The sequence below is a fragment of the Nicotiana sylvestris genome, chromosome 11, assembly GCF_000393655.2.
Source record: "Nicotiana sylvestris chromosome 11, ASM39365v2, whole genome shotgun sequence".
Classification (NCBI taxonomy): Eukaryota; Viridiplantae; Streptophyta; class Magnoliopsida; order Solanales; family Solanaceae; genus Nicotiana; species Nicotiana sylvestris.
The window spans coordinates 14,732,439-14,748,959 of record NC_091067.1 but is presented as its reverse complement, the minus strand read 5'-3'; positions in this window follow the sequence as shown (position 1 = coordinate 14,748,959).

The window sequence follows — 16,521 nt, the reverse complement described above, 5'->3', positions numbered from 1 at the left end:
AGAATACCAACAAAACCAACCACCAAAACCTGGCTAGTTTGCACACCCAAGCACCTTGTTAGTTTTGAGACGCTTAACAAATAGGAAATCGCACGTTTGGATGCAGTGCACCTAAACGGTTAAACGTTTCTACCGTGTGTTTGACAGTTGCATGTTTTATCCTGGACTTAGTTAACCCTTTCAGTATGTACCTCTTTTTTTTTTATTTCTGCCTCTCTTTAATCACTCTTGATTTTTTTTATTTCGTTTCTATCGCTCTTTATATATGCACTCTCTTTTTTTATCACTCTTTTTTTTCTTTTTTTTTTGTTTTGTCGCTATTTTCGTTCTTTTTCACTCAATCATTTTTTTCTTTTCTCTCTTTTTTTTCAAATTATTTTTCACTCAGTTTTATTTTATGGCTATGATCGAATCCGATGGGGATTACCTACGTATCATGACGCCGCATGAATCATATCTAGCGTAGTTCGGGAAGACTAAGAATGGAGTAAATAATCTAACTCTTTTTTTTGGTTTATAACACTCAGACCATGAAAGCTTTAAGGCAAAAGAAAAATATTTTTTTTGGAATTTTCGAAAGAAAATATTTTTTTTAAAATTTTTGATTTTGATTTTTCTTTTGTTTTCTGAAAGAAAGACTTCTAAAAATTTCTTTTCTTTTGATTGGAACTTTGGGATAATTTAAAGTAAAAAGAGAATATTTTTGTTTGAATTTTCATTTGTTTTCTCTTTTTCTAAAGAAGAAAGAAAATATTTTTTTTAGATTTTGGATGTTGCCTCTTAATTTTCTAAAGAGGGACTTTTAAGAAAATGTTTTGAATTTCTCAGTTTTTTATTTATTTACAAAAGTACTTCTACAGAAAAGCAAAATATTTTTGGACTTCAATTTTCAATTTTTTCTTTTTGACATTTAAGAAAGAAATACTTTTAAAGAGGGAAAAGAATATTTTTTTTGGATTCTTTTTTTAATTTTTTGGAAAAATATTCAAAACAAAGAAAACCCTTATGAAATACTCTAGAAAGAAGGAAACTACTTTTTTTGAGTTTTAGAAACTTCCCCTTTTTTTGTTTTGAATTTTCTAAGGAAAAATTTCTAAAAGAAAATATTTTTGAATTTTTAAAAATTGGCATCGGAACCGATGAGGTTTATCGACATACATCCGGTAAGAATCAGACCCGCGTGGTTCGGTAAGTTTTGACGGAACATGGAAAACATGACACTTGAGATTTTGGGCTCATTTTGAAATGACCTTGTCTTTTTTTTTCTTCAGAATTCCGGCAGAGTTTCAGAATTTTCTAAATACCTACCTCTCACTTTTTTTTTTGATTTTCTTCCTCTATTCTAGAAGTCGGTAAACATGCAAGCCGAAACAAACAGATGCACAAGTAGCACGTAAAAATGCATCAGGATGGTCTTTTTAATTTGGGTGCACCTGTCTTAGACGGACCCAACCCCTGTGTTAAGTCCCCAAAGTCAAATGCACGTGATGCAAACAAGTGTTCCTACTAGGGATCCGGCATGAGGCTATGTTATTCTAAGTTTAAAAACCTGGGTGTATTGTTCTAGACCTGGCTTACTTGAGCGGACAGCTCGAGCCGAGGGGGGATCAGCGTACCGAGAATACAGAAGCTTCACCGGCTTTGTAACTTGTCCGAACCTCGTTCTAAAATTGGGATATGACTCTAACAAAAAAGAAGTTACACGAAGTGCACACTTCCCAGATGATTTAGAAGACTCAGAGAAAGGAGGGTTTTGTAGCAATTTATATACAGTCCAAACAATATCAAAGCGGTAAAAAGCGGCAATTAGCATATTAGGCTCAACATGTAAAAATCAGATAAAAACAAGCCAACTATAATAGTTATTCTAAGCTTGAATTGTTGAACCCTGAACCAGAGATTCTGGGTTCGATTCCCAGCAAAGTCGTCAGAGCTGTCACACCTCCTTTTTTACCACCCGAGGGGGGCATAAGGGTATTTTTCCAATTAAAATGATATTAATCGAAATGGGATTTATTTTTTTCATAGACTCCACTTGGAATAGTTTATTTGGTATCCCAAGTCACCGATTTATTATTAAAATCTCAAATCGAGGAGCTTTGACTTTATTTAAAAGTCTACGAACCAAAAATTCTAGATAAAGAATTATGTTAACACGGGAGAGGGTGTTAGGCATTCCCGGGTTCCGTGGTTCGAGCACGGTCCCTTAAACTATTAAAAATGGCCTATTATCATATTTATTATATTTTTTAAACCTAGTGTGCATTCTAAACTTTATAACGGCTTTTATTTATTTAAAATCCCTTTTTAAGATTTATAGAATTATTTCTTGAACAAGTTACGATTGTCGTACACTTGCCGTTTTGGGACACGCCGCAAACCGCGCTACATGAAATGCACCCGCGATTCGCGACATGTTTTATTTTTATTAACATTCGAAGTTGTTATGATCGGTTCACATGAAATGCACACCCGAATTTGGATTAGGTATCACGAAATCGTACCCATAGCCGTGATAATTTATTAATTATCGCGCTTAAAGCAATCTGCGATGTTCATGAATTGTTAACTAAAGCTAATTTGAGATTATTTTAAGGTCATAGATAATGGAATTATTAGTGAAAAAAGGATGGGTTCATTCATTAGAAAATATTTACAACTTGAAAAAGCTTATGCTATTCTGCCATTTACATAAGTTAGGCCCAACTGGTCATGGATTAACCTTAGTCAAACAACATATCCATAGTGCTACAACTAAGCAAGGAAACGGGAAACTAGCATAACACTTGAATAAAATATTGAACATTAGAGGAGACGAAAGAATTCTTTTGTAATTGAAGAAAATAAAAAGGAGAATTTTTAGAAGCAAACTACTGTCCCGACTTTAAAATTAATACTTCAGCATGATAATTCAAGATGTCAAAGAGGCGATCACAAAGCGAACTGGATTCTAGCTACTACCTTTGTAATTTAATAGAGAAAAAAAACCTTCAAACAGAGCTTCCATTTAACATGCCAAATCGAGACAGTAGTATTATAAGCACATAGCTAAAACTCAAAGATTAAACAATATCCATAATGGGCGCAAGATTTATTCAAACTCAAAAGGATAACAACCAATACTAATTATAAAAAAAAGTTAGAGATGGACCTTTATAGTGATGAACAAATCTGAAAATTTACAGCTCAATCAAGCCAAACAGAGCAACAATCGTCGGACTAAAAGTCAAAGCTACGCATCGGAACCTCGAGATAGAAGCCTCGCCTTATCTTCGACGGAGTTTAGTTACTCGACTGGTTTTCATTGGAATGGATGGATGTTTTTCAGTGAAGACAGGGAAAGTTTTAGGTGGTTTTAAAGGTGTCATTTTGTAACAGTTTTGAAGTGAGTTTCGGCTGGTTTTCAGCTCGGGTTTCATGGAATTTTCAGCTAGTTTCTCGCAGATGTTGTTGTTGCATTTTAGCTGGTTTGCGAATGATTTTCGGGGAGCTTTAGTGGCCAGCTTTCATGACTGTTTTTTTGCATTTTTCAGCTATATTGTTGAGGAAGAAAGGCTATTTTCTGAGGTGAGGTTTTGGAGCTAGACTGTTGCGTTTTTATGGAGCTTAAAAGGACAAGCTATGGCATCCACGAAAGCATTTTTGTGAAATTATTTTGAGCTACCTCCATTGGTGAAAGATGTGGGTCTTTATGGAGGAGAAAAGATGAGTATACATGGTGAAATGTGGTTATCCTAGGGAGAAAACTGGAGGAGCTATGGCTTTTTTTGGTGAAACTGAAGAAGAATAAGAAGAAATCAATGGTTGCCTCTCTGAAAGTGAAAGAGACGATCAAATTCTTCGGGTGTTTTTTTTTGTGTTAGGTCCTTTCTTCTGAAATCTGAAATGTGTCCAAGAAGAAGATGATATATGAGGGTCTCTTTTAGTCTCCAAAAATGGCTGAAACTTAAGGTAGGGGTCTAGGGTGTATAGTTCTAGCTTTATTTTATAGGGATAGGAATTAGGATTCAAATGGGGAACGGATTCAATGTTTTGGGCTTTAAGGGATTTGGGTAATGAATTTGGGCTAATTAACTTTGGGGTAGGAAGACTAAAACGAAATCTTTTTTTTAATTTTTTTTCTTTAGTTTTAAAATCTAATAAAATCCTAAATTACTCCTAAATCAATGTAATTTTTAAAAATGACCATTTTTGTGATTTTTCTTAATAAAATTAATTCCTACATGCAAATTGGACATGAGATGACATGAAATTAAAATGTGAAATTTTTTATCATTTTTCTATGATTTTAAAATATTAAAAATGCATGAAATGCAACTAAATAAAGAAAAACTTCTAAAATTCCTTAAAAATCATTTTTGGTTTATTTTCAGGAGTTATTTTCATGTAGGGCAAAAATTAGGTGCTCACAATAAGGACACTACCGAATATATAAATTCAAAAAGACGTGCTCACACAATCAGCACCTTAGTGCTCAAGCTACAGGCAAAACCCGTCCTCAAGTCCTCCAGACTGGCCCAACATCAACTCACAGAAATCACATCTCGCCCCTCGATTAGGGAATCACAAGCCGTCAATGCACAGCTGATACCGAGCGCTCATTTGCACATACGAACGCGTGGATGGAATTCAAAGAGTTACATTTCAAGCTGAATCAAGGACGCATGATAAGAATTCAAAAATGTGAAGTTTTTGCTAAAGGTTCTGCAACCTCCCGAGGATAAGTACAGGCGTCTCCGTACCTATCCGGGAGACTATACTAAACTTGCTCATGACTCGTGAGACCTATGTATCCTAGGCTCTAATATCAACTTGTCACGACCCAAAAACTAACCCGGTCATGATGGCGCCTATCATGAAATTAGGTCAGCCGACATAACTCCCGAATTAACCATTTAATCAATAAAAGTCATTTTAAGCCTTTAATTAATCAAATGTCTCATAATGTAAGTCTAATTGAACAGTGCGAAATAAATACACAAGCCCGATATCGGGGTGTCACAAGTCACAAGCATCTACTAAGGTCTGAATACAACGAAGAGTCTAAAAATATACTAAATACAATCTAAGGAAGACAAGAGGGATAAGAGCAGTGCTGCGAACGTCGGGCAGCTACCTTGCTAACTCCGATGACTCTGCCACTGAGCAATCAAGACCCTCTACCGGGTTCAGAATTTCCTGAATCTGCACACAAGGTGTAGGGAGTAATGTGAGTACGCCAACTCAGTAAGTAATAAAAGTAAATGAAAGCTGAGTAGTAAGAAAACACATAAACCACGTCATAACACGACAACAAATGCAGGACATTTCCAACACAGTATAGAAATCATTTACTTCGTAAGTCATGCTCAATTTCGGTAAACCCTTTTAAAACAACTTTTAATAGTTTCAAACGAGTGATAAAACAGTGAGTAAAAATGATAGAAAGTAAACAGCCCCTCGGGCAAAACATGTACCATAAACCACCCCTCGAGCATAATATCAACAGAACAAGCCCCTCGGGCTACCTCATAATCACTCGTAATCAGTCCTCGGGCATAACATGAATCAAGAATCGACCCTCGGGCAAAATATGGATCAAGAACAGCCCTTCAAGCAATAATATGAAATAACAACAGCCCCTCGGGCTACAACATATCACTCACACTGGGTACTCACGCTCACTGGGGGTGTACAAACTTCTAGAGAGGCTCCTACAGCCCAAGCGCAATAACAAGCCATCTCGTGACATAATCAAACAGGCCCTCAGCCTCATGACAAGCCACCTCGTGGCATAACAAATCAGGCCCTCAGCCTCAAAAATCATGAATCAGTACAACACTGTTGCGGTGCGCAGCCCGATCCCATAGTATCCTCACAACACATGCCCTCGGCCTCACTCAGTCAGAAATCTATCAAGCCACTCAGGCAACAGTAAAACATGATGCTCAGCCCAAAATATCATTTAAAATATCAAAAACGAGTAAATATGGCTGAGTTATGAAAATAGTAGAATACAACATAACTGAGTACAAATATGAAGTCAAAACAGTGAGGAATAGGAGTAAAAATCCTCTAAGGGTCCAAAATACTTGGCACAAGGTACAAATATGGCGTTCAACCCAAAACATGGTAATAATTTCCAAAACACAATGATATCAAACAGTTTTCAATCAAATACACGACTTAGCAGTCGTACGGGACGAACAAACTCACAATCCCCAACGATGCACGACCCCACGCTCGTCATGTAGCATGTGCGTCACCTCAAAGTAGCACAACGGTGTGAAATTCGGGGTTTTCAGAACAAACATTTACAATTATTACTTACCTTAATCTGGTCCAAACTCTAGCCCGCGATGCCTTTGCCTCTCGACTTGGCCTCCGAATGCTCCAAATCTAACCAAAAACCGGTTCATACCATCAAAATATGCTAAGGGAACAAAGCCCACTCGAAAATAACCAATTTACACCAAGAATCCCGAAATTGGCCAAATCCGACCCTCGAGCCCACGTCTTAGAATCCGATAAAAATTATATCAATAGAATCTTTATCCTCTCACGAGTCTATACATACCAAAATCATCAAAATCCTATATCAAATGCCCATTCAAATCCCCAAAATCATCTCTCCAATTCTCTTCCACTTTTCCCTCAATTTTCACCCCAAATTTCCAATTTATATGATAAAAATCAAGATACAATCATGGAATTTAACCAAAATTAAGTGAAGAACACTTACCCCAATAAGTCCTCTGAAATTCCCCTCCAAAATCTCTTTCTCCCGAGCTCTCTATTGAAATTCGAAATTATGGACGAAACCCTCATTTTTTGAACTTAATATTCTGCCCAGTACCCTCGTGTTGCAAAGCACAAAGCTTCTCTGACCAAAATTCTCTCCTTCGCGAACACGAAGACCACACAGCTCGACTTTACGCGAATGCGATCCCCTAGTCGCGAACGCATAGCTTGATCTCCTAAACCTTCACGAACACGGACCTGCATCACGAACACGAAGAACAAACCTGCAGCCTCACTCAACAACCCTTTGCGAATGCGAGGGCCTATCGTGAACGCAAAGAAGGGTTTTCTGCAACAAAAACACTAGCAAATTCTGCCAACTTTCAAAACCAATAATTGATCCGTTAACCACCCGAAATTTACCCAAGGCCTTCGAAACCTTAACCAAACATGCCAACACATCCCATAACCTCATTAAAACTTGTTCCAACCCTCAGAATGCTCAAAACAACATCAAAACATCATATCATCATCGGATTCAAGCCTAAGAATCCTAATAACTTTCGAATTTCGAATTCGATCAAAAAGTCTATCAAACCTCGTCCGAATGATCTGAAATTTTGCACAAACATCACAAATGATACAATGGACCTACTCCAATTTCCGGAATTCCATTCCGACCCTAAAATTTCCACTGCCGACCGAAAAATGCCAAATTTCCAATTTTGCCAATTCAAGACTAAATCTACCACGGACCTCTAAAATACATTCCGGACGCGATCCCAAGTCCTAAATCACCTAACGGAGCTAGCCAAATAATATAAATCCAAATTCGAGATCGAATACAAAAAAGTCAAAACTTGGTCAAACCTTTCAAATTTTTAAGCTTCAAATTGAGAACTGTTATTCCAAATCCATTCCGATTACCCTGAAACCAAAACCGATGATTTACATAAGTCATAATACATCATACGGGGCTAGTCATACTCGAGAACTAGCGAGCGGAGTGCAAAAGCTCAAAACGACCGATCGGGTCATTACAAGAATATGGTCCGTTCAAGATTTCTTACAACACACATAAGGATAAATGGTCAATCAATGAACTTTTGACTATGTGTGTTCAAGAAGAAGAGAGGTTGACGCATGAGACACCTGAATGTATTAATATGGTGACTCATGGTATGAGAAATGCAAAGAAGAGCAAAAGTGTTCCCATGAAGAAGGAAAGCACCTTTGAAAAAGATGTTTGTCGTTTCTGTTAAAGAAGGGACACTGGAAGAAAGATTGCCTGAAATACAAGAAATGGCTTGAGAAGAAAGGTAATTTTACCTTTGTATGTTATGAATCTAATTTTACTGAAGTTTCTGATAATACATGGTGGATTGATTCTGGTGCAACAATTCACATTGCCAAAATCATGCAGGGCTTTCTAACTTTGAGGAAGCCGATAGGAAGTGAACAATTTGTCTATTCTGGCAATAGGACGCGTTCACGTGTGGAAGGTGTGGGGATTTATAGGCTCATTTTGAAGGATGGTTTTCACTTAGATTTAGAAAATACTTTTTATGTTCCAGAATATTCTTGAAATTTAATTTCTCTTTCAAGAGTATCGATTAGTGGATATGATTTGAACTTTCATTATCCTTCTGTGAATCTTTTGAAAGATAATAAAGTTATTGGTTTTGAAAATTTGAATAAAAATTTATATAAACTTGAGCTAGACCCCACATTTGAATGCAATGTATTAACTTTTCATGATAAAGAAATTGGCACTAAGCGATGTATTATCAATGAGAACTCATCAAGTCTTTGGCACAAGAGATTAGGACACATCTCTATTGATAGAGTCAAAAGGTTGGTTAATGATGGAGTTCTAAAAGTTCTTGATTTTTCTTACCTTGGGACTTGTATGGACTGCATAAAGGGTAATCATACCAACAAATAAAGTAAAGGTGCCAAAAGGAGTTCTCAATTATTTGAGATCACATACAGACATATGTGGACCTTTTCCTACCCTTTGCTTGAATAATGAGAGGTATTTCATCTCGTTTATTGATGACTATTCAAGATATTTGTATCTATATTTTCTGTATAACAAATCAGAAGCACTTGATGCTTTTAAAGTTTACAAAACAGAAGTAGAGAAACAAACTGGTGCTCAGATCAAAATTGTAAGATTTGATAGGGGTGGAAAATATTATGGTAGGTACACAGATAAGGGACAAGTTAAGGGTCCATTTGCTGAGTTCCTTGAAAGTGAAGGTATAATTGCTTAATATACCATGCCAGGAACACGACAACAAATTGGTGTGGCAAAAAGAAGGAACCGTACATTAATGGATATGATAAGAAGCATGATTAGCATATCAAGTTTACCTTTATCCTTATGGAGTGAAGTCTTAAACACCACTATGTATATTTTAAATAGGGTTCCATCCAAGGATGTCCCCAAGACACCTTTTGAGTTATGGAAATGAAGGAAACCTAGTTTAAATCATTTACACGTTTGGGCATGTCCAACTAAAGTGAGAGTTTATAACCCACAATTAAAGAAGTTGGATGAAAGAACAATAAGCGGCTATTTTATAGGCTATGCGGTTAACTCTAAGGGATTTAGGCTTTATTGTCCTTCTCATTATCCTTAAATTGTCGAAGCTAGAAACGCTAAATTTCTTGAGGAGCATGAAGAGAGTGGGAGTGGTTTGACTCAAAAGATAGAATTGAAAGAAATAAGGGAACCACCTGTGGTACCTTTATATATTGGGAACTTGAATGTTGCTCAGAAAAATCCTCATGAATTATCTGAACAATAACAAGTTCATGAGCCACCACCACTTGAGGAGCCACATGAAGATCAATCCGCTTTACCTAAACCCACTGAAGAAGTGTCTGAACCAATGAGAGTGAGAAAATCCTCAAGAATTCGAAAATCAGCAACTTCTAGCGATTATGTTGTATATCTCCAAGAGTCTGATTATGATATTGGACTAAAAGATGATCCATGCTCGTTTTCACAAGCCATGAGTGGAGAAAACTCCAAACTTTCGTATGATTCCATGATAGAAGAATTAGAATCTATAGCTAAAAACAAAGTTTGGGATCTCGTCGAATTACTAAAGGGATCCTCTACCATAGATTCCAAGTGGGTCTTTAAAACTAAAAGAGACTCATCGGGTAATATCGAACTATATAAAGCCAGACTTGTAGCCAAGGGTTTTACCCAAAGGGAAGGCATTGATTACCATGAAACCTTCTCTCCAGTATCAAAGAAGGATTCATTGAGAATAATCATGGCATTAGTAGCTCATTTTGATTTAGAGTTATATCAAATAGATGTGAAAACAACTTTCCTGAAGGAGATCTTGAAGAGGAAGTATACATGAGTCAGCCTTAAGAATTTTGTGATAAGGACAAAAGTCACCTTATTTGCAAGTTGAATAAATCCATTTATGGGCTAAAGCAGGCTTCCCACCAATGGTATATTAAATTTCATAATGTTGTTTCTTCATTTGAATTTACGGAGAACATCATTGATCAGTGTATATACCTTAAGATAAGTGGGAGCAAATATATTTTTCTAGTCCTATATGTGGATGATATTTTGCTTGCAAGTAGTGATTTGGGATTGTTGCACGAGACTAAACAGTTCCTTATCCAGAATTTTGAGATCAAGGATATGGGTGAAGCCTCTTATGCCATTGACATAGAGATTCATAGAGACAGATCCCAAAGATTACTTGGACTGTCTCAAAAGGCCTACATTGAAAGAATTCTGGAAAGATTCGGGATGAAGAACTGTTCACCTATAGCAGCACCCATAATTAAAGGTGATAAATTCTCATTGAATCAATGTCTACCAAATGAATTGGAAAAGGAGAAAATGAAAGACATTCCCTATGCTTCCCTTGTTGGGAGCCTTATGTATGCACAGGTCTGTACTAGACCTGATATTGCTTTTGCGGTAGAAATGCTTGACAGATATCAAAGTAACCCTAGTCTTGACCATTGAAAAGCTCGTAAAAGGGTCTTGAGATATTTCCAAGGAACCAAGGATTTTAAACTCACATACAAATGCTCTGACTCATTGGAGGTAATTGGATATTCAGACTCTGATCTGGGTGGATGCAAAGACACTGTAAATCTACTTCAGGATACATTTTCCTTTTTGCTGGAGGTACTGTGTCTTGGAGAAGTGTCATGCAGACCATTGTTGCAACATCCACAATGGAAGCTGAATTTATAACATGCTATGAAGCTACATCACAGGCGTTATGGTTGAAAAACTTTATTTCCGGCCTTAGGATTGTCGATTCCATTTCAAGGCCATTGAGAATCTTTTGTGACAATTCAACTGCAGTTTTCTTTTCTAAGAATAATAAAAGTGGCAGCCGAAGCAAGTACATCGACATAAAGTACTTGATGATTAGAGACTATGTGAAGAAGCAAGATGTGAATTTTGAGCATTTTAGTACTACTTTGATTATTGCTGATCTTACGACTAAAGGTCTGCCGGCTAATATTTTCCAGGATCATGTAACTCATATGGGGCTTAGTAGCTCAATTTAGTCTTGCTTTGCTCTCTAACAGTTTGTCTAAACATTATGTTTATTTTGATATACATGACAGTGCACACTTTTGGTTTTTCATGTATTATTTATGATCATTGGATCAATAAAATTGGACTCTGAATGACTTATATTAAGTTCATTCATAAAGTTGTTAGATAATTTGATAGAATATATTGTGCATTGTAATACATGGAAGGAAGTGTTTGTTTAAAAGCATGACCGTCATGATTCATGTAATAATATATTCTAGTTAAAGTGAATGTTGCATAACTTTTAATTGAGTGATAAAGTTTATGGCCATATTATATGTTTATTTCTCATAAAGAATTATCTAATTTTAATATGGTCCAAGTGGGTGAATGTTAGAAATTACCATCTCTTCTAGAGACTTCTAGTGTGACCCACATATAAGGTAATAAATTATTTACCTTGTCTCCTAAAGAAAATAATATATTAGATAATATTCTGTAGTTATGCATATATGGTAGTTTCTTTGATGGAAAGAAATTACCATATATTAGGAGTCCCTAAGGTAATTAAAATTTATGGAGAAGTCCCTACGGTAATTATAATTTATGGAGAAGTCCCTAAGGCTAAATTATTTGCTTAAGAGTCTCTAGCCTACCTATAAATACGTCACTGACTCCATCAGTCTGGCATCCTACGATAGGCACAGGCTAGAAGACTCCTTAGATTTTCTCTCAAGATTCTTCGAAGGAATTCCCCGCATCACTTGAACAACCATTGTTGATGGTACGTTCCTATTAATATTCCGATGTGTTGGCTCTGTGTTTGTATTCGAATTTTCAACACGTTCAACTATTCCCTCCGTTTACTTTTACTTGGCATGTTTTGACTTTTCATGCCCCTTAAGAAATAATAAATAAAGTGCATAATTTACCATGATACCCATATTAATTGATGCATATTTTATTAGATTTGAGAAAATAATTTGAAATGAGTAATAAATACTGTGGGTATAACAGGAAAAAAAATTGTCTTCTCTTGATATGCGTAAAGTGACAAGTAAAAATGGAAATTTATTTTTAATATACATGTCAAGTAAAAGTGAACCGCGAGAGTAATTAGTAAGGTACGGATAAATGAGCTAAAGTCTATTTTCTGTTCACTATCCCTTCTCTCTTTGTTCCCCTCTCCCTATCCCATCGACCATGGATATATTTTTTGTACTTCTCTAACTTTTGCAAGAACAACATTGCCAAATGGAACATCTGTTAGCAATAGAGAATTAGGAAACATATCCATGTTCAATTCCCCTTTTCTCCTCCTTCATCTTATCAATATAAAGCTAAGTCAAGAGTAAAACAATAGTAACCTCATCTTGAAGTAAGATGTAACCACCCGAAACGTTCATGACCACAATGGCTTGAATAATTTTCAGTTTGGCTCTAATTGAACACTTGTTGCAAATATTACATTCACAGTTGGATTTCCTGCTCTCTTTTTAATGAACAAAAAGGAGGGGTTGTTATAGTCTCTACCTTTTCCCTTCATCTCCAAGGGGACGTGTACAACCCAAAACAGGAAACCAGATATGTATGCAGGGGTGGCTTAAAGGTGAGGCCTAGGCTCCGAAAATTTTTTGGGACCCCAAAAAATTTTAGGAATAGATTTTCTGATGCTGCTTTGGCTTAGACAATATTGAAATTCGTATAGCACAAAATCGTTATTAAGTAAGATAGAAAAATTGTCTATCTTTTAACAATAAAAATATTTTAGAATTTTGAATTAAACTACTCACGTTTTCATATTATTCAATAATATTTTTTACAATAAGATTCAAGGTAATGTATTGCAAACATATGACTAACATCTTCATAACTTAAATTAACTCTCTCCAAAATATATTTAATATTACTATCAAATATTTGTTGTGAAATTACAGACTTCATTTTTTGTAAAAATATTCTATATGCTATAATTAAAACAAAAGGGCATCTTATTCAAATTTGGATTTAGGATATTAAATTCGTTGAGTCGCCAGTGTATGTCTGCAAAGCAAGTACAATATTTATAATCTCCAGGCCAATATATGTAATAGAAAACCACGACGAGATAACACCAATAAGCAGAAAACTTAAAATCTTTTGACACCACCACAAGTTCTTAATGAAAGATGCAATAAAAGATTGCCATAAAAACAGATCAGAAACCAATTACAAAGTCTGTTTTCTCTTCTTTATCGAACACTTGTTGCACATATTACATTCACAACCGGCTTTCCTCCTCTCTTTCAAAAGTCTAAAATGAAAGAAATCTATATATATATATATATATATATATATATATATATATATATATATATATATATATATATATATATAAAAGAGAGCCAAAGAATGCTAACATGACACCTCTCTTTAGCCTAGAAATCTATTTATCTTTTTTCTTATTTTTTTGCCTTTTTTTGCTTCTTAGGCTTTTAAACAACCACAATAAAGAGAAGAAAAAAAAAAAAAACACCGATTCAAATCTCACATATCAACCGTGCATTAAAAGACACAATTAAGAAGGATCACACAACCGTTATTTTGGGGAAGTTTAACAATTAGTCAAAACCCAAGCGTCACCTTCATTAATCCTCTCAATTACAGTCCCTCTTCTTTAAGTTGTCTTTCTCTCAAGTATTTTCTCATTAATCTTTCTCTCCCCGATTGACTTTTCTTGCGGATCTGTAGAACTTGATATGAGTTTGTTTTTCGTTATAGGTACTACGTCTTTCTCTCCCCGAATGACTTTTCTTGTTGATCTGCCGAACTTGATATGAGTTTGTTTTTTGTTATAGGTACTGCGTTTATTTGTCGCTGCATTAGAGTTAGAGTTGAGATGAATGCTGATTTCTTCAATTGTAAGTTTTCCTGAACCTTTTTAATTACAACTTTACATCTTCTCTTTCCCCTGCCAAATAGGAGTATTATTTTTGAAATATTAGATTTGCTATGCCTTCTAAGGATAACAAGTTTCTATAATATTTTTACAATAGTGGACTTGCTATGCCTTCTCATGATAACATATTTCTCTGAATATAAAAATTATGAGCTTTTATGATCCTTTTCAATTCTAACTTTATCTTACAATGTTGGAATTGCTTTGTATTTTCAGGATTAACGTGTTTCTCTATATATACTCAATTGCTAAATCTGAACAAGATACAGTCGGATCGAAAGAGAAAAAAGCTCTCTTTTGAGGCTGAGGACCGAGATGATGACAATCAATACCGGGAGAAGAAATGCCACTGCTAAAAAGTTTTTGGTTACAATTATCTCATGAATCAATATTAGGATTATAATTAGCCTCTTTCTGTTAATAATATATTGGATATCAGCAAATAGATTTTTTGAGAGATTTGAGGAAATAGTAGAAATTGAAATTTCGCCTCTGTTTCCATCTATTTGCTTCTCCTGTTCAACTTCATTTCTACATTGTTCCTCATGTATCAAGTTTCATTCTTTTCAATATTTTTATTATTTATTTATTGTAGTCAAATCTCAGTTCATAAAACCTTTTAATTTAAGCACATTTTTCACAAAATAAGACCATCTTGACTAGCCTCATGTGAATCTTGCTTGCCAACTTGACTTCCTTCTTCTTTTCACCCTCAAACCCAAAACTCTATTATATCGTTGAGTAAAAACACAGATATTAGAATTTATCAGGAGCAGAAAAAAGATAAAAGGACAAAGAAGAATCGGAAAAGGACAAGCAAAAAGTAAGAGTTTATTCCTATACATAGCTAATAATTTACTTGTTGGAAATAGTTTCTATGTTGTCTTTTTTTAATTTTTTCATCATTCTTTTTTATCTTGGGAACCTTATCATTGTCAGGGGCGGATCTACATTGTAAATTGGGGTTCGCGTGAATCCATGATCTTCCCAGCAAATTAGTTTTTCCACGTATATAATTTAAAGAAAGTGTTTAATATTAACTTTGGGAACCCATGCTGTATAAAGCTAAGTGGTTCACTGGTTGTCCGTTCTTTTACTTTCCCAACAACGGATCGACCTCTTGTGATTTTCTCATCCTGTTGTTCTTTATTTGTTTTTTTGTTTTTTTTTCATTTGTTTTTTCCCCCTATAATCTATTAGTCTTCCTACTCCCAATTTATGCTAACCTCGATCTTAATTGTAATCTCTCAATTAATTTTCTCTTTACCCTTTTTGTTTTTTACTGAATATTAAATTACACAATAACTTGTTTGAATATTTTTGTTTCAATAAAATTATTAGACTTTTGTCTATAATATTTTATTACAACATATAGTTTATTTTGTAAGTAATTCACATATATAGAATTAGTCATATGTTAAGATTTTTTTGTGTTTCTTTTTGCACTAAAATTTACACAAGTTTTAAATTTTACGATATTTAATTGTTATTAGCATTTTATTTTTCCTCTTTGTTTTGAATTTTGATGGTAAGAGCTGAATGGTTTAAGAAGTGTATATGTTATCTCTTTAAATAATATTTAAAATTGACAATAAGTCTTAAAACACTAAATGGTTCCATATCAATTGACACTACCAAAAAAAAAAGAAAAAAAATTAACACTATTTACAAGTATTAAATTTTGTTAAAGCCGGTAGTGCACCCACGAACTTAAAAACCTGGATCCGCCTCTGATTGTTTAAGAGTATGAAAATGTTCCCAAATTTTGTGTGCTCTATTCATAAATTTGTGATTACAATTTGATCAATGAGCAAAACCTTTATGGTAATCTTCTATATCAATTAGATTATTATTTCTATTTGATTCCATATTGTGATATTTTTTTAATGCATCTTTCTGGATCTTTCTCTGTATTGTTCTATTATTGCAAAAAAGTTGTTGAGTACTTGAGTATGTGAAAGGTTTGTTTTTGTTGTTTGGTCTTTGTGTATAGGAAGCACATATTTTGCTTTAGTTTGTTCTCTTTTCTTTTTTTTGGTTCAAAAAAAATACCATATCAAAAGGTTGATAACCATAGTGAAGGTGCAAGATTCTCCAATAGTTTTATCAAGAATATCTTCTTACCTTTAATATATGTTGCTAATTAATACTTCTATTTATATGGATAGTTTATATTGTTGGAGTTTTAATATGAATATTTTTATTATCTTTATACTGTATCATTGTTTTTTTCTTTTAATTAATGTATTAGATATTAGATTTACCTTCATAACTCACACTTTTTTTATCTTCTACTCTTTATAATATTCGTAATGCTTCCATACTT